The 25,442-nt window shown below is 37.1% G+C and overlaps 2 protein-coding genes across 2 annotated transcripts in view; one reads left to right on the top strand and one right to left on the bottom strand.

The window, feature by feature from the left end:
• Window positions 1-11,602, bottom strand: part of P2RY14 (purinergic receptor P2Y14) — a 70,067-nt gene extending 58,465 nt beyond the window's left edge. Inside the window, exon 1 of the mRNA XM_054700735.1 lies at window positions 11,534-11,602. The gene's annotated coding sequence lies outside the window, so the exon portion shown is untranslated. The remainder of the gene's footprint in view (window positions 1-11,533) is intronic.
• MED12L (mediator complex subunit 12L) overlaps window positions 1-25,442 on the top strand; it is a 374,036-nt gene that overhangs the window by 191,058 nt on the left and 157,536 nt on the right.

The following is a 25,442-nucleotide window of genomic DNA, read 5'->3' as shown; positions in this document are numbered from 1 at the left end:
GATTTCTCTAAGTTTAGATCATAGTATTGCACTCTCTACACCCCTTAAAAGGCCTGTATTAGAGATATGCTCTTGCATTTGATTCCTGGAGTACTCCGATATATCTGCTAAGGGAAAATGTGAAAGAAAACACCTGCATAGTTACAGGCGGGCAGGAGAGCCACCTCAGTAATAAGAAGTTTGTTGATTGCATACAGTCCTTTTCCCTTTGGAAATTATGTATCAGAACATGTAAAATAGCAGCATTTCTGAGACAATGTGAGGTACTTCCTGGGTTAGGTGTCTTTGTAGACTGCAGTGCTTAAGACTGAGAAAATCTCCATGAACTCTGGACTGTATGGTAACTTTGCATTCATGTTGTACTTGGGCATCTATTCTATGGATTTCCTTTTGTGACTTAGTTGGAGAACCAGTTATGCACTTTGGGCATTTCTGAGGTAGACCTAGACTACAGAGGGAGCCATTGGGTCATCCAGCATGCAGGTACCCATGGTGAGCTAAGAAATCCCATGGAGTTAACAGTTAATATAGCCACTAAAGCATTTGACAGTGGTTTCTTATTTTTTTTAAAGATTGATTTATCCATGCATATAAGAACTGGGGTACAGGCCAGAGGTGCGGGGGAGAGAGGATTCACCAGAGACAGTGGGGAGCAGAATAGGTGGATGTATAGAAATACAGGCAGACTGACTGAAATACACTGCTGAGGGGAGCAGCGGGTGAGACAGGAGAGGTCTGCTTTGCCATGGCTGGCCGGGGATCGAACTTGTGCTGCAGTGGCTCCAATAGCTTCACAGTGCTGTGCTTAATCGCTTGTACCACCAGGGAGGCCCCTGCTTTCTCATTTAATAGGAAATGTTTGTTTTATTTGAAACAGTTAATTTTTTTTGATGAAGATACTTATTTTCCTAGCTGATAAATGTATTTACGTATATTAAATACACCCACGCAAACATACACACACACATATTTATTATCAGTAATAAATCAAGTAAATTTACTTACCAAAAAGAAACACTTGGTAAGAGAAGTGACACAAATTAGATATACTTAACGAAAGAGAAACATTAATATGTGAAATAAAAGAATCATCAACATGGTTCTTCTTGTTTAACCTTTTTGGTTTGCATTTGATTAGTTGGTGTGCTAGAGGACTGCTCCCACAGTCTCTTTGAGAACAGTTGCTCTGTGTGATATGCTAGGACCAGCTGCTTTTCCTTAGGGATAGGAACAACTTTTGAACTGTGATATATTTTCTTCTTACCTTTTAGATTTGAGGAGAAACTTTATGATCTGAGATACATTGCCTCTCAGGAGAAATTCTTTTGAAGAGATTTCATTTACCAATGGCTTACCCAAATCTTTCGTGAGTGACGTAGGGGTATTGATTATAACTAAACTGGAATGCAGGAGTGAGCACAGTACACTTCTAAATAGTACACTGAACATAAATTTGAGAACTGAAACCTTAAACTGAGCCTTTAGACGGGCTCAACTTTGTCCCTCTTTACAGATGTTCTGTGTTTCTTAAGGAGAATTCTTTCTTCTGCCACTTAACGGAAACTTTTACTCTTCTAAACAATAGTCTAAGGTGTTCTGACTTACAGGTTATCCCCAATGCATTCTTTTTCTGCTGTTTGTTCTCTGTTCTAATTTTTCATAACATCTCTTTGTTAATTCATACTGTTCTCTCCTTTCTGTAGTCCCTCTATTTTATTTCTAAATATCTATATGCTAATTCTTTAAAACCTGATCACTAGTACGTGAGGTAAATACTCTGAATGTACCCCAGTTAAAGGACAACAATGAGGTACATATTAGATAAGCATCTTGCCCAGGGTCATAAATAGGTAAGGATAGGTACTGAGCCCAGGACATATAATATGCTCTGTCTTAAACAAGACAGAGCTGGTCCTCTGGGATATTAAGGAATATTGCTGTGAATTATTATCAGGTGGTGATGGAGAGGAGGCCCAAATGTGGATGTTTGGGAGTTGATGGACAAAGAGGAGGATATTTGTGCATGGATGAAGGGTGCAGAGATAGATCAGCAATTCAGAAGTATGCACAGGCTCTGTTCTTTTAGGACTCATATAGTGATCAGTCTCATCTTGAAATATCTCCTATTCCTTTATCAGCAACATGTGAAACTCCTTAAAATATGCCTGCTGATTGGTGTCCTTTCAGCTTGCCTTAAAATGATGCTTCTCTGTTTGATTTTAATCTGGTTAACATTCCATTCTTGGAGCTGAGAATCTGTGAAAAGCTGTAACCAGAAGGAACTGTGCAGATGTGATGTTCACAATTTGCTTCTATAGTGAAGGCTGACAGAAGTAGTGTCAGTCATGAGCTTCTAAATAACATGCATTTATAGGGTTGCCCTGTGCTTGGATCTTTTTTGGCCAGTTTGTGTCATATCAACGTTTCACGTGTATGCATGAGCGTTGCATGTTGCAGCATTGATTTAAATTTTCTTAAAATTATTTTCCAGAACAATAAGTGGAAATACTTTCTTTAACGATATTTGAAAGAAAGAATCCAAGAAGAGTGAATGGATTTAATTCACTCAGTGAATAAGGACTCATTTCTAAGATGAATAAAGTAGAGGTTAAGAATGCAGACTTGGAATACCTGAATTCACATCCTTCCTCCCTCATTTATCAGCTATTTGACTCTGGCTAAAATAATTAATACATCTGTTAAATGGTAAATCTTTTTGTTCCATAGAACTGTTATAAGGTTTCAGTGGGATAGTGCTCATTAAAGCATTAGTGCAGTGCCTAAGTCCCTCAATAAATGTTAATTATTAAATACCAGAAAGATAGCTCTGAACAGAGGCTGATAGCTCTTGCTACTACATCTATAGAGGCAACTTTTCCACATCAGGTTTCAAAGCTCTGCTCAGTTGCACACCATACCATTAAAGGATAGAATCATGACTTAACCATTTTCTTATTAATGGATATTTGGGTTGTTTCATATTTTCCTCCTCAGTATAAATAGCTTATGCTCTTACTGCCTTACTACCTCCTATATTCCCCTCGAAACTTTGAATGTCGTGCTTTGAGGTTGGTTCAGTACAACCGCTGATACTGTTTCTGTTATTTTTAAATACTTGTTTGGTAGGGTATCATGAATGTGATGTGCTCCCTTGGCATAAAATTAAATAATTATTGGACATGCTTCCTATGAATTTAAGAACTGAAATCTTTTTCATGAGGGCAATTAGGAGAGTGTATCTTTGTTATAGTTCCCTCTTTTGAGTCAGGCAAAACACATCCTAACTGCCCTCACGAAAACATGTCAGTGTATCTTGCCATTCCTTTTCTCAAATCAGCTATGGTGGGGCATGAAAGAGGATCCCCCATCACACTTAGGATAACATTCATGTTTGGATAATGGCTGTACAGGACTCTATAATCTGGCTAGTTCTGCCTAGGATTTTTAACTTTACCTCTTTCCCAGTTCCCTCATCAGGCATCTAATGTTCTCCTCCTCAGCCTTTTCTTTGCTACTCTTCTTTACGCTCAATCCCTTCCCTCCATCTCTTTCCTTCCTCTTTCCTCCTCATCATCCCACTTAATGAAATCAAATCATGGAACTTTTGCACATGCTTATCTTCCCTCTCTATCTTCCTTATATCACTCATTATATCATTCATATCTCTACTCTGATCTCAGGTGTTCATTTTGCTCTTTCCTGATCACCTACCACTGCGCACTCCTGGTTATGTCCTGCCCTCCATCTCCTTGGTGGTTCTGCACTGTGAAGCTACTCTTTGTGCTGTGTTGGTTATTTATTTATTGAGTTTCCTAGGATTAGAAGCTTGTTAGGTCTACCAGTTTGTCTCATTTTCTGCTGTGTCTTTTGTTCCTCGAAGGCTTCTTGGCACAATGGAAGTGTCAGCAAATACTTGTTGAACTGATAAAGGAATAAAGGGAAGGGGAGCTACTTGTGCAAGGAAGGTCTGATGCTGTCTTTTATGACTAGTCTGCATATTGATTACAGGAAAGAATAGATCTTGTAGCTTTTTAAAGTTAAAGGAGTCAGATATTGCCAGTTTTTCAGTTTATTTTTTAGAGTATAGACATACAATTTGAGAATTTTTCTCAAAGTGATGTACCATGCATTGATTTCTCATCTTTTCATATCATGTTCTATTTTTCTTTTTTTCCTTGTCTGTGGCTTATAGCATGAAAGAACTTTTGAGTCTTCTCTCATCTTCTCAAATGCCCATTTGTAGACTGTTCCCACTAATGTCCCTCATCTTCCCTCAAATCATTGTTGACAATTTTACAGTATATCCAGGGTTCCTGTTCCCTAGGAGAACAGAAGGCATGCAGTTGCACTAAGGCAGAATAACAAGAAATGAACCTTGGAAAACCCTGAGTTTGTTTTGGCTCAGTACTGTCAAGAAAACAGCTGTCATAACATAGCTCTTCAGAATAGTCTCTTCAGTTTTTGGTATGCAGATTGTTTTATCAACTGCATTGCTAAATACTTACAGAATCCTCTGTGATCCTGGTTAACTTACTAATTTTTTCAAACCCAGTAAAATAAGAAAGAGTATTTTGCATTATTCTCAGTCTTAGGCCTTCTTGGTGTAAGTGTTTTATCTATATAGTGGAAAGGTGTTTTATCTATATAGTGGAAATAATTTTCTGTTTTGAGCTGGCATGTTTTCAGTGAGAAATATTAGAAAGCATTGTTTAAATTTCATTTTTTTTTTTTTTTACTGAAGTCACATTGGTTTACAACATTGTATATGGTTCAGAGGTATAGGTTCACACCTCTTAAGGGGTGTGTGTGTTTGTGTGTGTGTGTGTGTATAGACACATATATGTATGAACTTTTTTAAAGTTTTCTAAATCCTATAAAATATGAATTGTTTAGATGATGGAAGGTGTGCCTCTTGAAAGTTAATATATTTAATATTTATTACTTTTTCTCTGATTAGTATTGTTATTATGTATCTATTACTACTTTTGGAGTCAGTTTTCAGTGGAACTGCTGTGAATTACTGATCTTTTATGGAGTTTAAATTCATTGAAGAGAATTCAGTCTACACTATTAACATATTATTGTTGTAATACATAATCAAAGAAGAAAATCTCATAAGCAAACTGTTCTTTGTTTTCTGTGATGGGTTAATTTGCTATTTGTACAGAAATGAAAACTTTAGATTATCGCTCTTTGATTCAAAAGCTTATCCTAAGGTAGGACCATAACATTCATTCTAAATCAGTACTGCCACATTGCTCCATTAGGTCTCATTCATGGCCTCATTCCTATTAGTAGGTTTTTTTTTTAATCCAAATGTTACCAAGATTAAGCATAGACCATTCACACACTTTCAAATGCATTTCTTCTGACCTGTGGAGAATTTATAAATGAGTCATTAATATTTGTAGGGCATTTGTTCTCTGCGGAGACTAGATGGAATGGAGAACTCAAGGAAATAATTTTAGATCTTAGACATAACTGTATATAACTGAAGCTGCAAGGAATATCTTTCCAATCTTGGGTAAGCAGCACTTTCTTAAGATACAAATGCACTAAACATAAAATAAAATATTAACACATTGTACCTTAGCAAAATAAAAAACTTCCATTTTCATTAGCTACCATAAGAAAATGAAAAGCAAGCCTGAGATTAAAAGGAAATTTATGATATCTATGTTAGAGAGTAGAGACGCTTATAACGCTACAATAAAAAGACAACTTAGCTTTTACAAATAGCCAAATGATTTCAACAAACAATTCATGAAAGATGTTTTACTAATGAATATTTGAAAAGATGATTAGCATTTTAAGTCAACAGGTAAATGCAAATTCAGTTGGTAGTGAGATATCTCATACTCGTTAAGATGGCAGAAAAATAATCAAAACAAGCAAAACATAAAAACAACCTGACAATACTATTGGCAAGAAAATGAAACAATTGATATTTTCATATATTTTTGATTGAGGTGTTTGTACTTTGGAAACCTATTATGTTAAACATATAGCTACATTATGAGGTAGTAATTTCATTCTGAGGAGTTTAACTAAGAGAAATGAAAGATTTTCATTGGAATGTTCATAGCACCTTAATTCATAGTAGTCCAAAATTGGGAATAACCCAATTGTTCATCAAGAAATTAAAATGAGTAAACAAATTGTGATGTCCTTATAGTGTGGAATGGCATTCACAAGGAGTATGTACTGTACTCTCTATTTCCATGGAAAAAAATGCCATTCTGCAGGTAAAACTGTAGGAATGCAGGTATCTGTGATTAGAAAGGAGCTTTCATATCATATATGTTTAGGGTGATGATTGCTTGGTGCCAAAACTCATTGACTTTATATTAAAAATTTCTATTTGTTTGTATTTGGTTTGTATCACAACCTGAATTAAGTTGGGGGAAAAGTCAAGGATGTAAACTTGCCCTTGGAGCAGAAATGATGTTGGACAGACAAAATATTTAAAGTATGTGCAAATGATGTAAGCTCTTGGGAAAATGGTAGAGTGTGCCGCACAGGAGCTCTTAGAAATAGATGGGTGAAACGGCAATGTTTTTCTGGGTAATAGATGGTTTTGTGTTTTGAGGATGAAAACTGACAAATGTTGTCAGAGATTGGAGGAAAATATTACAAATATAGCTAACATGTTAGGTTAAGGGGTCAAGACAAGACATATTTTTGCAAATAAGCATAATAGTTGAAGTGGTTTTCCTGACTCTATATCATTTTCATCCCTAGTATCATTTTACTTTTTCAAGACTTGGCCTGATTCTGTCTCTTTGGTCCCCCAGATATTCCAAGACACAGCATTTTTTGCTTTTTTTGAATTCCTCTATCACTGTAGAGTTTAGCTTAGTTTTTCCCAGATTATGTCTTAAGTGTTAAATGTTTATATTCTCAGAAAGTATTTCCTGGGTAGAGATAACTTTTTCTCCATTGCCCCAATAAACTTTTTCTCCATTACCCCAAGTAAAATGGTGAATTCACAATCAAATGCTGTATAAGATACTTTGGATGGAGGTTTGATAGAGGAGCTTGAGAGGACAACTGTTGGAATGAAGATTTGCTGTATTAAATGTATACTATAGGATTTTACATGTATGTATGTTAAAGGCTATGATTTTTTGAATGGCAACTATGTTTTGGGCATAATAACTTTTAACAATAATTATTCTTTGGTAGATATTTGATCCTTATTTTATAGATAAGTACATCAAATAGGCAGAGCGAGATTTGAATATATCTTCTTGGCTTCCACTGTTCTTGTAGGTACCAGTTTTGTACTGTGTTACTGAGAAATAAGATGATGCCAGCAGTGATGCCAGTAAATCATTGGATGTACTCTTAATGTAAACCCAGTCATTCTTTAGGCACTTTCTGTATATTAATTCATTTAATTTCCATGATAAGTAAGGAAAATGAGTCCTAGAGTCATTAACTTTATAAAGGTTATATCTAAATAACTGGTAGAGTTTTAAGATTTGCCAACTGTCTTATTCCAGATTACATGCTTTGTATTTATTGAATGAATGACTGAATTATCTCCGGAGTAAGAATGAGATTTCATTCATCCTCTGTAGAGGGTGGCAGTGTACCTTAGATGAAGCCTCCTTTGAGATCACTAACTAACTTTTTAACTCAGTGCTGGACTCATTGTGAAGAATGTTCCAAGTAACAGGTTAGAGTACTGCTTTCTATCTCAGAGTCTTTCTTATTAGAAAAGGAAAGTTGACACATTTAAAATCTTTTTGATGTTAAATCATTCCTAGAGTCCAGTGATAAGATGAAAATAAGTGTGTGATCCTGTAAGACTGAAAATAAAATTCTTTTTCCAAGTGACTGTACTGAAGTGTATAGTCTCCTTTGGACCAAGCCTTTGCAACCAAACAGTTGATCTTTTTCCTTTTTCCTTTGAGCTCTAATCTACAAGATCAGATGTAATATAATTGAATAGAAGCCACCACCCTCTGCTGAATATTTTCCTATTTGAAAGATGAAAAGCGTAAACATGATATCCAGGTCCTTTGATGCTTTTTAGAAGCGACAGATGGGAAACTTCAGTGAAGAATAAAAAGCCACCTATTTAATTTAGGCCAAAGACAAAGATTTCAAAGGAATTGAAAATTAGCTCCAAAAGCATATGACCAATATTTCACTTTGCCTTTGAAAGAAAAGGAGGGTTGAGAAGCTTGTTTTTTCTGTGAATTAATATAGCCACATTATTACTATGAAAATAAAATTAGTAAGTTACCTACTAGGATTGTACTTTCCTAGAGTGCTAATCAAAAAAGATCTTGCAGAGGAACCAGAAGATGTAGCAAGGAGAATGTGAAAGATCTGATAGAAGAGATTTGATTCCACACTGCTATTCAGGAAACTGTGATTTTAAACTAGGTTTTATAGAATTTGTTGGTAGATACTGTATCATAAAGATTAGGATCCCTGTATTGAAATTAGTTTCTCTAGCTATGCTCCGTAGACCCTTATAAGGCAATGCATCTTTGAGCATTCGGGGAGGCCGTAAGTTCAATACCAGATTATAACACCCAGACTCAAAGCAGATTTGAAATCACAAACAGTAAATAGGATGAATGAAACCTATTTATATTGCCCAATCTGAATTGTCCCGAGGTAAAAAGGCAGCACTATTTACAATTATGCCTGCACAGCAGGTGAGAATTAGGGGTATTCCAGGACATAAGGTTGCTTTATTCAGTGGAGTTCACAATTGAATGTGTAGCAAAATCACCTAGAAGGATGGTTAAAACAGATTTTTTGGGCTCTATTCCAAAATTTCACACTCAGTAGATCACAGGTAAAAGTATTGCATATCTAATAACTTTGTTGGTGATGTTGATGCATCTTGTCAGGAGGTTACCCAGTGGTCTGAACACTGTTGTTCTACTTAACCAGAGTTGGCACCTTACTGCTGATGATGTAATTTTCATTTGAAAGAAGTGTTCATTATCGTCCATCCTCTGCTACTGGGCAGTCTTCTGCAAGGGAGGGTACCCAAGAGAAAGATGGCAGAATAAGCTTTTGCTGACTTCAACCTGTGTCTCTGCATTGGTGTTCTTGGTATTTCAGGACTGCTCATGCTGTGAGGCTGAGATAGCTCACCTGCTACCAACCTGACCTACAAGAAAATGCTGAAAGCAAATGGAAAATAAACCTGACTTCTGGTTTCTTAATATAGAAACACAGGTTTAGGGGAACCTCAACACCTAAATTCACTCTGGCTGCATTTCATAAAGTAAACATTGACTTGGGCAATGGTTTCCTTTATTCAGCAGTGACTTAAAAATATGTCTAATGGGAAATATCTTGAATTTGTTTCTTCCCTGCCTCCCTCTCTCCCATCCTTTCTACAAAAAAAAAAAAAACATTGTGATTTTGTTTTTTAAACATTTATTATTTTTCCCTCATTAACTGACTTGACTTAAATAATACGGAACTTGTAATTTTATTAGCAAGGCAGATGTGAATGTGGGATTGTCCTGTAGATCACTAGTTGCACCCACAGACCAGCAGCATCAGTGGCATTTGGGAATTTCTAGAAATGAAAATCCCTAACCCCCAATCTAATTTTTGAATCAGATATTAGGGACATTTTAATTTTAGTGTCTTACCTGTTTTGGTCTGCGAAGATACTGGAATGTTTGAATTATGGTTTTCAATGGCCTGATATGCAGTTACGTATATAGCTGCTTTGATTAAATGCTTTATAAAAATAGTGAAAACAATAATAATATCAGTAAACATTTGCTGAACATTTTCTCTAACACTGTTAAAGACTTTGAAAATGTTTATGTGACTTAATCTTATAGCAGTCGTAGACTAATATCACCACTAGATAACAGTAAGGGAATGGTGCACAGAGAGTTCAGCAGCCTGTCCTCTTCAGGGGTGGTTACTTAATACCTTGCTGTCTAATGTACCCATTAGCTATTTTAATGTGTTTTCTTTCACCTGCAGTTCTTTATTTTTCTGCTCCTGCCTCCTTCCCACAGTTGTAGTCTGTCTAAAAGATGTTAGGGATAATTATAACTGTTTGTAGTGTAACACTCTTGCTCAATAATGTGGGTAATATTAAACATTTCTTATAACCAGAGAATCATAGATACTAATCTGTAAGTACTTGATGGAGTATGACAGTGGTTGAAGGGGACAGAAGGGAATGCTAGTTGGTGACAGGTAGGGAGATGGTGTGGCTGTGTTCCAGATGGGCTGATTGAAACTCCATGAATGGAATACTAGTGGCTTCTGTGTGCTCAGGAGACTCTGACTAGCAACAATACCAGCTCAATGGTTTTGGTCATCATAGTTACACCCGCTGTACCTTTTTCCTTAAAGCAAAATGAGCACCATAGCGCCTCAGCCTATGATAGTTCCTTCCCACATTGCCTGCTTCCCCATACTTGGTTTTCACACTTTGAGGTTCCTGGTTTCCCCTCATTCCTAACTTTAAGCTGTAGCAGATTTGGCAACTTATATTTTACATTTAATATTACAAGTGTATAAATTGTGTGTATGTGTACTTAAAGATTTAATTGAAGTCTAAAATTTATTAGTATATTTGAAAATCAAAGTATTTTGCTTTGCTTTTTATAGTATGCTGTGTTTTCTCTTTGACTTATCTGTGAGAGCTAGGTTTTTTAGTGTTTTCAAGTCTATCTTAAGAAGATGACTATGTAAACTACAATGTATTTTTTAACCAATGTAATATTTGTTTTCTCCATAAGATTAGTTATTCCTACTTAAAAAATGAGACTAGATAGATTTCATGAGAGTGGTTGAATATGCTGACAATATAGATCTATACTAATTTCCTTTGTGTAATTTAAATGTATGCTATGTAAATTATTTACAATAATTTTGCTGATTAGTTACAGACTACATGAACTATATTTTTAAAAATTTTTTTGAGATTATTTTTGCAGCTTATAATTTTTTTCTAAAAGCAAGTTAAATATCTTATTAGATGTTATTAGGATTAACTTTTCCCACTAGCAACAAAGATAAAATATTTTACCTATATACATTCAAATATATTCAAATATATACATTCAAATATCTCAAATATATACATTCAAATATTTTACCTATATACATTCAAATATTTGTTAGCATTCATGTAATTGCTAACAAAAACATTCATACTAACTTGTAAGTATTACTGTATAATTTAGTAGTTTTTAGAGGCAATTTTGTTACACATTATAAGGTATTGAAATATTTGTCCTGGTGAGTACTTTTTAAGCACTTTATTTAATATCTCTTTATCATAGTAACATTTTGTTAGACAGTTAGAAATCCACAATTATTATGAATAATAAAATTTTGGATTTGGATCCCAAAATCAGAATGAACAAATATCATACCATCAACTATAATTCTCAAACAGAAAATAATTTACTGAGAATGGTAACAGTCCCATGTCACTCAGCATGGTTACTGCCCACCTTGCTACCTCCTTTTCCATTCTCATATACCACCATGCACTTCTTTCATAGAAAAGCTGTTTCCTTACCTGCCTCCAGCTTCTCCTCTGTGAGTCAGACACCTCTCAGTTCAGAGTATGTCTCAGTGTAGCGTCCAAACTAAGACTGTTACACATAGAGTTCGTGTTTGTCTTAAAGAACAGATGAAAATCAGGAACTTGACAAACCACAAGATATAGTGGGTTGACTATCTCTGCTGCGTTGGTCAGTTAGAACTTAGAGCTGGGAAATGGAAACAAGAAGGGAGAGATGATTAGATCTCTGTGGGTGTCAGACTGGCCTCTGTGCAAATTCCTTTCCTTCAGTGATCTGGGGGGGAAAAAAACACCAAAACTTAGCTTTTAGTATTTTCATCTGTTCTTGAAGTTTTCTGTTACTTCCTCCACACCCCCCACCCCCCATTTCCTCATCATTTTGCAAATTAACCTTCAGGCAAAAACCTAAATTGAGTGTACTTTTTCTGTTGGCAAATTCAACATGTGAAGAACTGACGGTGGAAACTGAAGTAGGTAAGACACAGTTGTATTAGAAATGGTCAGCTGCCACAGTGTAAGGTGCCTGCAGATGGGTGTCAGTTGCCTAGAAATGCAGAATTAATATCTGAGTAAAGTATTTTGACATGAATAACCAAATCTGTTAGATAAGAGATGCTGCTGTGTTTTTTTCTCCACACATTAATTTTTCCATATTTGAGCATTACTGACAAATAGAGCATGAGTAGAACTTCAAATAAACACATCATGCGTTCATATTTCACTGAGGTTGTGCCACTTGTGTCACTGTTTTGAAAGTGAAAAGCTGGACCTCTTCATATTTTTAGTTCCTTTCAAGCTCTGTAATATAATTTGTAATGTCCTTCAGAGTGCTCCTGTATCATTGACTAATAGTCATTGAATAATAGTGTGCAGTTAGGTTTGGGGAAGTACTCAGAATTTGGCTAGAAAGGCCTCATTAAAGTGTGCAATGCAGAACCAAATAATAAAAGGAAACCATGCCCTGAAAAGCTCTTTATAAGGCTCATGCACTTCAGGTCTGTTCATTCATTCCATTACTAAAATTAGGTTTACTTTGATTAATAAAACTTCATACATCTTTGCAGTTATTGATACAGTAATTGATAGGATCAACTTAGGTGCTTATGATATGCCTGTCACTATTTCACATACTTTACTTGCTGTACCTGCTATGTTGAAAGCAGTGTTCCAAACGATGGAGATAGTTGACGTGGTGACTAAATCAGACCCAATCCCTCCCTCTTGAAGACATTTTCTTATATTTGTGTCTTTTTTTTTTTAAGATTTATTTATTTATTTATTTATTTATATAAGCACTGGGTACAGTCAGAAGTGTGGGAGGGTGAGAGAACTCACCAGAGCCAGAGTGGGGAACAGAACAGGCAGACTGACTAAATACACTGCTGAGGGGAGCAGCGGGCACGGCAGGAGAGGTCTGCGCACTATGTGGGACTCTCGCCCGGCAGCCAGGGATCGAACTGGCGCTGCAGAGGCTGCAGGCAGCTTCTCAGCCCAGAGCTCAACCGCTGCGCCACCGGGGAGGTCCCTTATATTTGTGTCTTACATACAAATCTGATAGTCACTTTTGATCCTTAATAGATTCAGCATAGGCCCAAGGTTCTCAGAGCTGGTCAAGGTAGTTCACAGCTTGACTCAGCCTGAAGCAGCCCTTCTTTAGACCTCTGCAGGGCCCATATGGTTAATCCTTGCTGCCTCTTTGACCAGTGAGGCTAAGAACACAAATAGGCTTACAGAGATGTGTTAGCTTCAGCCGTAGTGATAACTGGGATGCAAATGCATAGGCAGAGAGACTAAGGATGATCCAGGGCACATTGAGGAGTTACTCAGATATAAACATTGTGTTGATTAAATGGATGATTTGGCACAAACATTCTCTAAGCTGCAGCACTCAGAACTTCTTAGATTTATAGTAGGAGACGCTGTTTATTCTGATAGTTAGAAGGATCCATTAATTGTCCTGCTGCTCTCTTGTGCTTCCTGCCTTTTCTATGAGGGTGCACCACACACCTGTTACTGAGTATAACTTGAAGAGTTATCAAGTTCAAAGCCAAAGGACTAGCACTACACATGGTCACCTGAAGACAAATAAGAGAGGTACAAATAAGTGATCCTTGGGGATCAAGAAATTTCAGACAATGCATGGTTCACCCCAGGGGTCAGCTCCCACTAGCTAGAGCTTGCCTAGGTCTACTGTTACTTCATCTGTGGTTGAGTCAGCATATTTAGAACCTTGTGTTCTGGCCTGTCTGTATTGCTGTAGACATTTTGTATTTTTATTCATTGAGTTCCCACAGCAACCCCAAAGCTAGGTGGATTCCATTACTGTCCCTGAGAAGTATAGGTACTTTTCTAATCATTGAGGAAACTGAGACAGAGAGACATACTGTCTCACAGCTCCTCCCATGAGGGTTTGCATCTTTTTGGAGCTTGGCTCTTTACTACACATTTACATATGTCCCGGTTTTACATGTTTTCTTCTAAATCAAATACTTTGAACACATGGGACAAGGTGATTTGCACGGGTAAATTGGTGGCGGGAATTTCACAGGAAAATCATACATTGTACAAAATGAAGGATGATGTAATAAATAAAATACTTTTCAAATTTGTGTAGGCTTAAGGTCTTGTGGGCCTAAATAAAACCTGACTCTGCACTGTACGCAGTAGCACTTGCAAAATAGTTTGTGATCTCTGTTTGATACTTGGTAGGGCAAGGAAGAGACAACCAAGGCATTTAGAATGAAAATTCATCTCCAAGGATTTGATCAAAACCCAGACGTGATAGTTAATACACTAGACTGAGGAACACTTTCATTGTTATTAGGTATTTTCACTGCTAGTACACATAGGAACTTACAGAGCAGTAACTGTTCCTATTTTACAGAGAAAACAAATACTCAGCAAATTTAAGTTGCCCAAGGGAGGAGATGGCTGTCCTGGACTTTGGAGCTAGTTTTCAGATTCCGAGTTTGGGTTTTCCACTCCAGTCTATCAATTCGTTCTTGCTACCAGACAATCAGCTGATTCATTCTCAACATGTTCTATTTGTTCAACTCCATCTGCTCGGGTGCCTGATCAGTCACTGTCGTAAGTTTGGACAACAATGTAAACCTGTGCCCTGAGAGCAAAATTTTGATAACCACCTCTTAATAGGGTGGTTAGTGAGATGGGTAATTTGTAGAGCTACTTAGAGGATGTAAATCTAGAGCAGCCACAGGTGAGATGAACCCTGAGAGGAAGGAAAAATACTAAAAGGCTTATGTAACAAAAACAGTTAGGTCTAACTTCTCCTGGGTTCTTAGTTTTTATATCTCAGCCTATCTTTTCTCACCAGTTTTTTTCCCACCAGATGTCAGTGAATGGTGTGAATCTGCTCTTACGCTATTCACTGTTGCTGCCTCTACTTCACAGTAGACATCTTGGGAGTGGATCCCTCCTTTATTTTGCACCCTACCCTGTTGCCCAGTGTAGGGTAAAGAAAATGTCAGGCTTTTCTGCCCTCCCGCCATCAGGATAGATGATGGATCCTTGTCCTGAATGCATGCCTGATGGCGGGCACCTGGAATAGGGTGTGGGCATAGGCAGATGGGATTCAGCTGAGCTAAGACTGTGCTTTTTAAGGGCGGCGTCATGGGGACGCCAGCAGCAGCAGAAGCCGAAAGAGAAGCTGAGAACCAGCAGAACGAACGCCAGAGAGCCCAGATAGAGTGAAGACTTGCTGGTGGCTGGGAGGCCTGCCAGCCTCCCAGCCCCCCAGCCAGCACCCCTGCCTGCCATATGCCTGGTGAACCCCAATAAAAGACCTGCAAAAAACCACTGAGGACTCTGACTCCTCCTTTACCCAGTCTGCATGGGATCAGAAAACCTGCCCAGTGTCCTGTTCCTTACCTTTACACCCAGGTTTTGGAAACTGGTCCCTAATGCCCCAGTGAGTGTAACTTATGGAAACATGGGACTGTTTGTGACTACCTTAGACATGTTTCAGTGCAGGATTTAAAATTGGCCCTGCTGCCATTTGTATTTCTGTGAGGTTTATGTTGGGCATTTGTGGATTGCGTGAAGGCAAACATTAGCTTGCATACGTTTTTGTATATTAGAACTGGAGATGAGTGTCTTATTAAATGCTTGCAAAATATTTATCCAGACAAACTATTTATTGATCATATTTTTATTTATTTTTAAATGAGGTTTTTTGTTATTGTATATGTTTAATAATCCATGTACTGACTATTCAACACTAACCACGAGGCTCAATGCAAAATAAATGATCATGGTGGTAAAATAGAGGGCATATTAGTTTCATGGGTCTTACTGTAGGGTAAGGTAAAAGGTATCAGGCTTTTCTGCTCTCCCACTATCAGGATAGATGAGGGAACCCTGTGATCCTGAATGCATGCCTGAAGGCGGGCACCTGAAGTGGGTACACCTGCGCTAAGACTGTGCTTTTTAAGGGTGGCCTCCCGGGGACGCCAGTAGAAGGAGAGAAGCAGCAGAAGCCGAGAGAGAAGCAGAGAACGCCGGAGAGCCCAGATAGAGTGAAGACCGGCTGGGAGGCCTGCCAGCCTCCTGGCCCCCCAGTATCCCTGCCTGCTGTGTACTGGCTAAACCCCAATAAAAGCATGCAAAAAGCCACTGAGGACTCTGACTCCTCCTTTACCCGGTCTGCTGGATCAGAAAACCTGCACCGTGTCCATTTCTACCCTTACACTTACCATCACAAAAATGATAAAAATAAAATGTTTTGAATTCCTTTTGTCTGTGATGTTTTAATTATGCTAAGTAGTTTCATGTTCCCTCAGCCCCTTCTCATTTCCTTTCCTGGGACCCTAAGATTGCAGTCCTGTGGAGCTGCATCCTTAATAATCTTAGTACCCTTCCCCAAACCTTGACAAGACTGCTACCACCAGTGCACCCGATATACTTACAGACAGATATCCTTTCTCCAGTGCTTTTTTCGAGGCAAAACCCTGCTTTGTCCGTAATAAGGCTGGTTATATATAAACATCCCTTGTGTATTCATATTACAAATAGAGTGAGTTTAGCACACATAATCCCTAAGTATGTCTGTTGTTGTTTCCAGTCATTTTCCATCTAGCCTGTCATCACCTACACTTAAAAGCTGGCCTTCTTATTTCTTGGTTTATAAATGTTCTGTTTTGTTCTTTACCCAAAATCTTTTTTTAAAATAAAAAACAAATTTATTGTTGTTTCTGTATCCCAGATTTTCCCTGTTTGCTTCATTGGACAGAAAAGGGACACAAATGTACTTTGTTTTTTTCCCCACACTTGATGTCTTGGTGATTTATTCAAGTTAACCCTGTATAGGTATATCTTACTCATTTTTCATGGATTTGTTATACTTTTGTGTAATCAGCCCCTGAAGTCCCATTTATGTAGGACCATATCAGTAAGTTTTTCTTTAAAACAGGACTTTCTTAACTGGATTAAAATATATTTTTTATTTTTTTTAAGTTTTTAAAAGACTTTAAATGGCAAATGACTTATAATTGTGTGTGTGTGTGTGTGTGTGTGTATTGGGAGGTATGGCTGTAGACAGGACTCCACTGGACATGGAGAATATATTGAGATAAGAATCCAGTTGATTTTAGTACAGACCCCTACATAGTCATTGTATGAAATATAGAGATATTTAAAGAAAGTGAGTTTAGAAGTTAACTTCTAAATGAATCTGTGAAGGAGTTGGTACTTGATATGGTTCTTGCTCTTTATAGAGTGGAGTGAAAGTCAGTCTGAGTGAGAGGAATGGGATGAACACAGGTGAAGGAAAGCCAGAGGAGATGAGGCAGAACAAAATGTGGATGGTCTTGATTGTGCTCAGGAGCGCATAATCCAGTAAGCCATGAAGTTTTTGGTCTTTGTAGTAAAATAACTGAAGATGTCAGTTAAGTGTATATTGTCAGGAAAGCTTTTCTGTGTTTCTCTGTGTAAAATATTAAATCCTGCCAATGTCAGTATACTGATGTAGATAGAGTATTGGAGGAAGGTGGCAGGGGTTATGTTATTAAAATGTTTTTGGACAGAAATACAATACACTAAATAGTCAGTGTATTATAAAGCAGTGCTGTTCTATTATTTAACCCCTTGAGGTAAGTGACAGACATAGGAGTTCAGTGGCAGTTGTGTGCTTATCTATTGAGAATTATAACTGAGAAACAAATGTCTGGTACAATGTCTCCCTCTTCTGGTAGAGCTGATAGATGTAATAGTTAATAAAACGAATCGACATATTATACATAATCACATATAGCAGGTGTCAAAAAACATCATTTCACTCAGTGTTTCATAATAAGGTTGATGAGATCCAATCTTGGTTGACAGACAAAATGATTTTATTAAAATACATGCTTTCCTTATAGGTTGTTTAGCTTAAAAGTTACAGTTTCCAAAAATCCATTGTTTATGATAAGTGAGGACTTATATTTTGTAGACAGACTATAAAACCTAAATTTGGGATAGGCACTGTTGTTGAGTCATAAGTTGAAGACCTAGTCCCAATTAGCTGAAGTGCCCAGATTTTTCATGTTGATATCATTAGATTGGGTTTAATCTTAATAATCAGAAAGCTGTAATTTCAGTTGATGTTATTATTAGCAAATAATAAGTGAGACTTTTAATTGTTACAAAACCAAAACTTCAGTGTATGTATTTCCTCTTCTCTGGATGGTTTTATGGAAAGATGCTGAGGAAGCAGGTGGGGACAGTGTCTGAAATGTTTTATTTCTTATTATCTTCATTCTCCTTTCATATGCTCTCAACACTTGCTTGTCTCAACTCTCACTGTCTCTGAAAGCGTCCCTAATACCTTGGCGGTGTTAATATTTTTCCACCGTGGCTTGTGCATTGCCCAGTTAAAACAGGCAGTGGCTGTCCTTGTTGACATTCCCAATATCTGTCATCCTTCTAGGCTCTTAAAAATGTTTATTGAGTGACTGAATGTATGTTATCAAAGTATGGGTGTAGCAGGAAACATTCCCCACTATATTTTCTGATTCTGTTGGTAAAGATAAGAGAGTTGATGGAATTAATCTGAAAACAAGGACTGTAAATATTTTTAAATATTATTTCAGGGTTATAAAATATCTAACTATTTGTATCTTTATACTTTTGAGCTCCTTTTGTAGGTTTCTTAGCCCCTTACCTATACAATTTTTCAATTAGGACAGGTAACTTAGAGGATATACACTGTTTTATAAGATGTGTTTGTTTACTCATCTTTCTAACTGCTCAACTTTTGTTATTCAAAACTGAACGTTTATTCATTTACCATTTGTTTAATAATCTCTTTAATTTGGGGTGTATATATTTCATAGCTTGAAATGATCAGTTGGTGCTCACCCACCATCAAAACTAAACTATCACATCAACCCTTTCTAACCCCTCTCTGTCACCTGCTCCCCTCTGGTAACCACCATAGTTTGTCATAGAATCTAAAAGTTATTTTTGTTGTGTTTTGCCAGTTTGATTTCTTTAGGTACTTTTATTTCATCCAGTAGTTGTCTTTCACTTTCTGACTTCACTGACCCATTCAACCTCAACTTCCATCCATATTGTGCAAAAGGCACAATACCGTATTTTTAAATAGCAGGGTATTATTCCAGTGAGTATATATCACATCTTCTTTATTCAGCAAGAAGACTGGGAGAAGTTATATACACATCACTAGTCCCACAAGGACTAGTTAATTTCTAAAATATATAAAGAACTCATACAACTGAAAAACATAAACAACCCAATTTAAAAAATGGGGAAAAGACCTAAATACTTACTTTCCAAGAAAGATATACAGATGGGCCAATAGGCACATGAAAAAAAACAAAGTTCAGTATCACTTTTACGAGGGAATTCAAAATTAAAATCATAATGAGATATTATCTCACCCCTGTGAGAATGGCGCATATCAAAAATGCTGGAAATAAGTGTTGGTGAGGCTGTAGAGAAGAAGGTACCCTCATACTATGTTGGTGGCAATGTAACTTGATCCAGTGGTGTGGATATTACTTAAAATTCTAAAAAAATACAAATGTTCAGCTTTTTAGTAAATTGTTAAAACAGGTTAGGAAAATGAACTTCTCAAGCCTGGTTCCTGAGAGGACTGAGCTGGAACAAGACTTAGGACTATAAAGAATCACTACCTTTTTGTTAGGTAAACTTTCCCATAATTGTTCTGATAAATAGATGTTGCTTGCCCATGCTATAGTGATGTGTGGGAGCAGCAAGGGCAAGCAAGTTTAGGGGAAAGTTTTGTAATGTTAAGACTTCAGGGAACTTGACTGAGATTAAAGTTAGATGCAGTGCTGTGGTGATCACATACTCTTTCTTTACCTTTTTTTTCCACACCCACAGAGTAAGCCACTCCTGAAATTATGTAGAATCAATCTTCTCTGTCCAGCAAAGTGATAATAGCTTATCACACTTATTACTTGTTTGTACTGTGGATTGTGTGAGTTGTGAGGTTATCCTTGGCAACCTGGCTGAGAAATGTGAATTTAGGCAATTAATGCTGTAAGAGCTTTATATCTCCTTAGTAAATAATTGGAACACTTCAGTGATTCTTATACCATTTTGTATGGATCAGTTGATATAATCGAAATGAAGACTCCATGAGGCCAAATTTCTGTCACTGTGTAAACCTTGAATGGACTATTCAAGGAGCAGCTGCTCTTGTGGCTTTTCTGATTCTTAGAGATCAAAGGTGGGTTGACTAAGCTGTGGTTATGCTTATGACTTACTCATTCTACTTGAGCAGGGTGGGTGATCAACAGCTTCTCTGGAGCATCACGGTCCTCCTTGTAGTTGGCCGACACCAATGTCCTCATATAGCTTTGATTCCTGACCAACCTGTTGGTTTAATTTCTCCATGGAGACCAGTGTCTTGGAAGGGCAAATAAATACAGTTTACACCTCTAAAATCTGTCAAAATCCTATCAATCATAAATTTTGTACTTAGTAATTAATAGTGTTAGGAAACATTAGTAATTATTTTGCTTTGGAGTAGTGGAAGAACTTAAACACAAAACCCCTAGCAAAAAGCAATAACCAAGAAAACATTAGCCACATCCCCAGGAAGCATCCATTAGAGATTTTTGGGGGTATCTGTTACTCCAGCATCCAGGGGCTCACAGTTTGTCAGTAAGTTGGACATTATAACATGGACTTCTCATTGGTGAGAGGGCAGGATTACTGGAATTCCTCCTGCTTGTCCTGAGCTATTAGTTTAACTAGGTAGTAGTCCTAATGTGGATATGTCCTGGTTGACTCAATTCTTATTGTTGTGCCAAGCATAGGAAATGATAATTCCACTTTAGGAAGTATCCGTATTTTGACAATAAATGATAAATTAATGAAATGGTCAGATGTGCATGATTGATTGAATTGAATGTTCTGTTAATGGCAAGAATTTTCTTTCTCCCTTTCTTCCACTCCCCTCCTCACCCTTGTCTCCATCTTTCTTTTAATTAATTAATGTATTTCCCCTTACAACCCTCTCCTATCTCTTTGTCCCTTTCCCTCCCCCTCCCTTAACATAAGAGCCCTCAGGATATTTATTAAGGTCCGTTGGAATTTGGAAGTGATTTGCGTTATTGAGTTGTCTACTGTGAAAATGTCCACTATCTATTTTTATAATTCTGGCTTACTTTGCTGCACATACTTCTCTCAGCTTTACCCAGTTTGTTGAATGTGTCTGCTTTTCATCCTTTCTTAGGATTATATAACACTCCATGGTGTGTATATACCATAGCTTCTTGATCAATTGTCCATGGATGGAAATTTTGGCTGTTTCCATGTCGTAGCTATTGTAAATAATGACTTTATAAACACTGGAACATATGGGTTCTTGTGTAAATGATTTCGTATTCTGTAGATACATGCCTCTGAGTGGGATTGCTGGATCATGTGATAGTTTTATTTTTAGTTTTTAAAGGAAAATTCAGATTGTTTTCCATAATGGTTGCCCCAGTTCACATTCCCACCAGGAGTAATAGGTTTTGTTTTCTCCAAATCCTCTCCAATACTATTTTATTTATTTGTTTATTTGTCTATCTATCTATCTATCTATCTATCTATCTATCTATCTATCTATCTATCTATCTATTTATGAATATGTGCCATTCTCTTGGATGAGGTATGGCATCTTGTGTTTTTAATCTGTACCTCTCTTATTAGAAGTAACAATGGACATTTTCTCATACATCTTTTGGCCTTCTGGATATCCTCTTCGGTGAATTGCCTGTTCATATTTGCTGCCACTTAGATTTTTTATTGTTGAATTGTATGCCTGTTTAAAAAAAATGTATCTTGGATATTTCCCTTATTAGTTGCATATTGTGCACATGTTTTCTCCCATTTAGTAGGGGTTTGTTTAATAATCTTGTATTTTATTTCACAGTATAGAAACTTTTTAAACTTCAGGTAATCCCAATCATTTATTTTTGCTTTTAATTTTTTTGCTGTAGTGGTCAAATCACAAAAAAAAACCTTATTATTAATGTCTGACCTATATTGCCAATGTTGCGGTATTATATCAAGATTTTTAATCCATTTGAGTTTACTTTGTTTATAGTGTTGTGATGATCCAACTTCATTCTTTTATGTGTGACTTAACGAATTTCTCACACCATTTATTAAAGAGACTGTCTTTTCCCCATTGTGTGGTCAACACTGTTTTATCATAGATTAGGTTCTGTTGTGTACATGGATGTACTTCTGGGTTTTGATTCTATTCTGTTGATTCATATTTTTGTGCCACTACCATAATTTTAGTACTGTTATTTTAGAGTAAAATTTGAAGTCAGATAGATAATGGGATACCTTCATTTCTCTTCTTTTTTTCTCATTGTTGCCCTTGCAATTTGAAAAATATTGCTGGGATTTTGGAGATTATCTTAAATGTATATATCATTTTCGGCAAGATAATCATTTTGATTATATTGATTCTCTCCATCCGTAAGCATGGGATATCCTTCCATCTCCTTATGTCGCTCTCTGAGTCCTTCAGAAACATCTTACAGTCCTTGTTGTGTAAGTCTTTTATCTCTTTTTTTAGTTTGATTCTGAGGTATTTAATTTTTTGGAACAAATCATAAATGGAGTTAAGTTTTAATTTCTTTTGCTTCTTTTTCATGGCATATAAAATGTTATGGATTTTTTCTATGTTGATTTTTGTAACCTGTCACACTGCTATTTTCATTGTTTCTAAAAACTTTTTGATGGATTGGACTCTAGGAATTTCAATATATGATATATCACTTTCAAAAGTATTAGTTTCATTTCTTCTTTTCCTACTTGGATTCCCTTTTTTTCCTGTGTTTGTTGGATAGCTGTGGTCAAAACTTCTAATACTAAGTTAAACAAAAGCGGAGACAATAGGCATCCCTGTCTTGTCCTAGATCTTAAAGGGAGATCTTTTAGTTTTTCATCATTGACTATTATGTTGGCTGTTAATTTGTGGTATATGGGCTGCATTACATTGAAGTAGGTTCCTTCTTTTCTCATCTTGTTTAGAGTATTATAATAAATGGGTGCTTAATCTTATCAATTGCTTTCTCTACATCTATTTGTATTATGATTTTAATCTTGACTTTTGTTGATATGTTGTATTACACTAATTGATTCATATCAACTAAACCATTCTTGCATCTCTGGGATAAATCCCACTTGATCATGTTATATAAGCTATCTTTCATACATACCCAATTATTGTGGCTTGTGTTGAGAGCACTTCTCTATTTCAAATGCTGCTTTATTTGCTATATTGACATAGTTTATTTGTGTTCATAGCATGTGGTACATAAATAATTAGGATTGCTTTTGGTAGTGTCTGTTGGGTTGTTGGAAAATTCATGACATAGTGTTTCTTTGAAAAACATAAGAAAAACGCATCATAACTTTTCCAACAATCCGATATAATATTTCGGTTCAAACCTGAGCTTTTGGAGCCAGGTTGCTGAATCACAGATCCCAGCAGCAGCCTTTCTGACTTTGGGGTGTTATTTACCCTCTTCATCTCTGAAGTGAGGTAGTATTAGTGCTTCCTTGGGGTCATGTCATGGGAATGAAATGAGTATATAAGGTCAGGTGCTGGGAATACCACTTGGTCCCTATTGAATACACAATAAACACTTGTTATTTTTATCTTATTAGAAAATAATCATTCATTGTTAAGTGTGTTATAGAGCAACCCCGATATTAAACGGGTTCCTGGCTGTGGGTCCTCACCCGCGCACTTTAAAGGGACTTATGAATACTACAGACACACACAAAAGGGTTAATAAAAGGTTTATTTACAAGAGAAAAAGAAATAAGGAAAATGTACAACTCAGGGAGAAAATAGGGAAATAAAGTCTTTAATGCGTCCTACCCTATCCGACTACCTGGAAACCCAAAATCACTCTCCGAGCTGGCCGGACGCTGCGAGCTGGTGGAGAGCCAAAATGGGGGAACCCCAAAGCCCACGTGTCTGCCTTTTGTATTTACCTGGCTGCTTAACCCCACCCTCAGGTCCCAGCCACCTTCCCTTTGGTGGTGATGGGATTTGGAGTTCCCAGTGTCTTTGGCTTTGACCTGGGGTGGGGGTGGAGTCCACAAAGCCTATATGGAATTTGCTTTGGGACATCCTTTTCCCCCTAACAAGTGTATTAGAAAAAAGTATAAGAAGGGATTGGGAAAGAGCAGGATAATCAGGGTCTTATGCAATAGTGTTGTCAGTTTAAATTCATAACATTTGGTTTATTTTGTTCTCTCAGTCTGGCACACTGTATGTTTGCTGTACTCCTTAGTTCTTACTGAGGAGAGCTCAGAATGAACCTCACCAACATTCCGCCTCCTCCACCCCTTACCCTGATCACAATCCAGTGCAGCACCAGGCAGGGCAGAGACCTGGTTTGCCCATCAGAGACAAGTGCATATTGGCATGATTGGGTGTACAGCTGTTAGTGGGAAAGAAAGAAGCAGGATTTCCTGCTTAGGTGCCTGCTGATGCTGTACACTGAGTTTAAGGACCTGGAGGTACCTTGTATGGCGTGAAAGAGAAAGTGATGCAGTCTGGCTACTTCCCTAGCTTTTCCTGTCACCTAGTTACTTCCTAACCATTGACAGGTGTGCCTAGGTTTCCTTACTTTTCAATTGGATAATAGTAGGATAGCTACTATAGCTGGGACTAAAATGTATACTATTTGCAGAGACCATATTACATTTCAAAACAGGCACCTAATGAAATGTGTGTGTGTGTATTGGCTTCATGGAAATCATTTATTTTTATCCTTTTTGTGTTTATGGAGAGAGGTGGATATGAAAAAATTGCCTTATGATTTTTGTAACATTTATTTTTATTTATGCATCAAGAACTGGGGTGGAGGCCAGGTGTGGGGGTGAAAGGGTTCACCCCAGAGACAGAGTAGTGAGCTGAGCAGGCAGATCTGCTGAAATACACTGATGAGGTGAGCAGCGGGCGGGACAGGAGAGGCCAACTGTGCTATATGGCTTAGCTCCTTGGCTGGGGATTGAACTCATACCATCGCAGTGGCTGGCTATAGCTTGATAGCGATGACTTTAACCCCTGAGCCACCAGGGAGGCCCCTTCTGATTTCTGAATTGATGATTAATTCTCTATCCCTTCCCAAATCTATTTAGGCCTTATTGCTATCTAGAGGCTTGTGTTTCTATATTGCTTGAAATCTTAGTCCTAATCTTCTTTCTGTCTGCAAATGGTTGAGGAGTATGTGTCAGCTTTCTCAGTATACACTATACTATCCCAATAGATTTGCTTGGAATCTTAACAATTATTTGCCATTTTAGAAAATCATCAGTGGTAATTATGGAAGTCGCATTTGGGTCATAACTGTTGAGTTTGAAGCTGTTGAATTCATGTGATTTCAGGTATAAA

This window comes from Talpa occidentalis, unplaced genomic scaffold (assembly GCF_014898055.3).
Source record: "Talpa occidentalis isolate TD23 unplaced genomic scaffold, MPIMG_talOcc4v2.1 talOcc4.4, whole genome shotgun sequence".
Taxonomy (NCBI): domain Eukaryota; kingdom Metazoa; phylum Chordata; class Mammalia; order Eulipotyphla; family Talpidae; genus Talpa; species Talpa occidentalis.
This window is presented reverse-complemented; position numbering and strand designations above follow the sequence as displayed.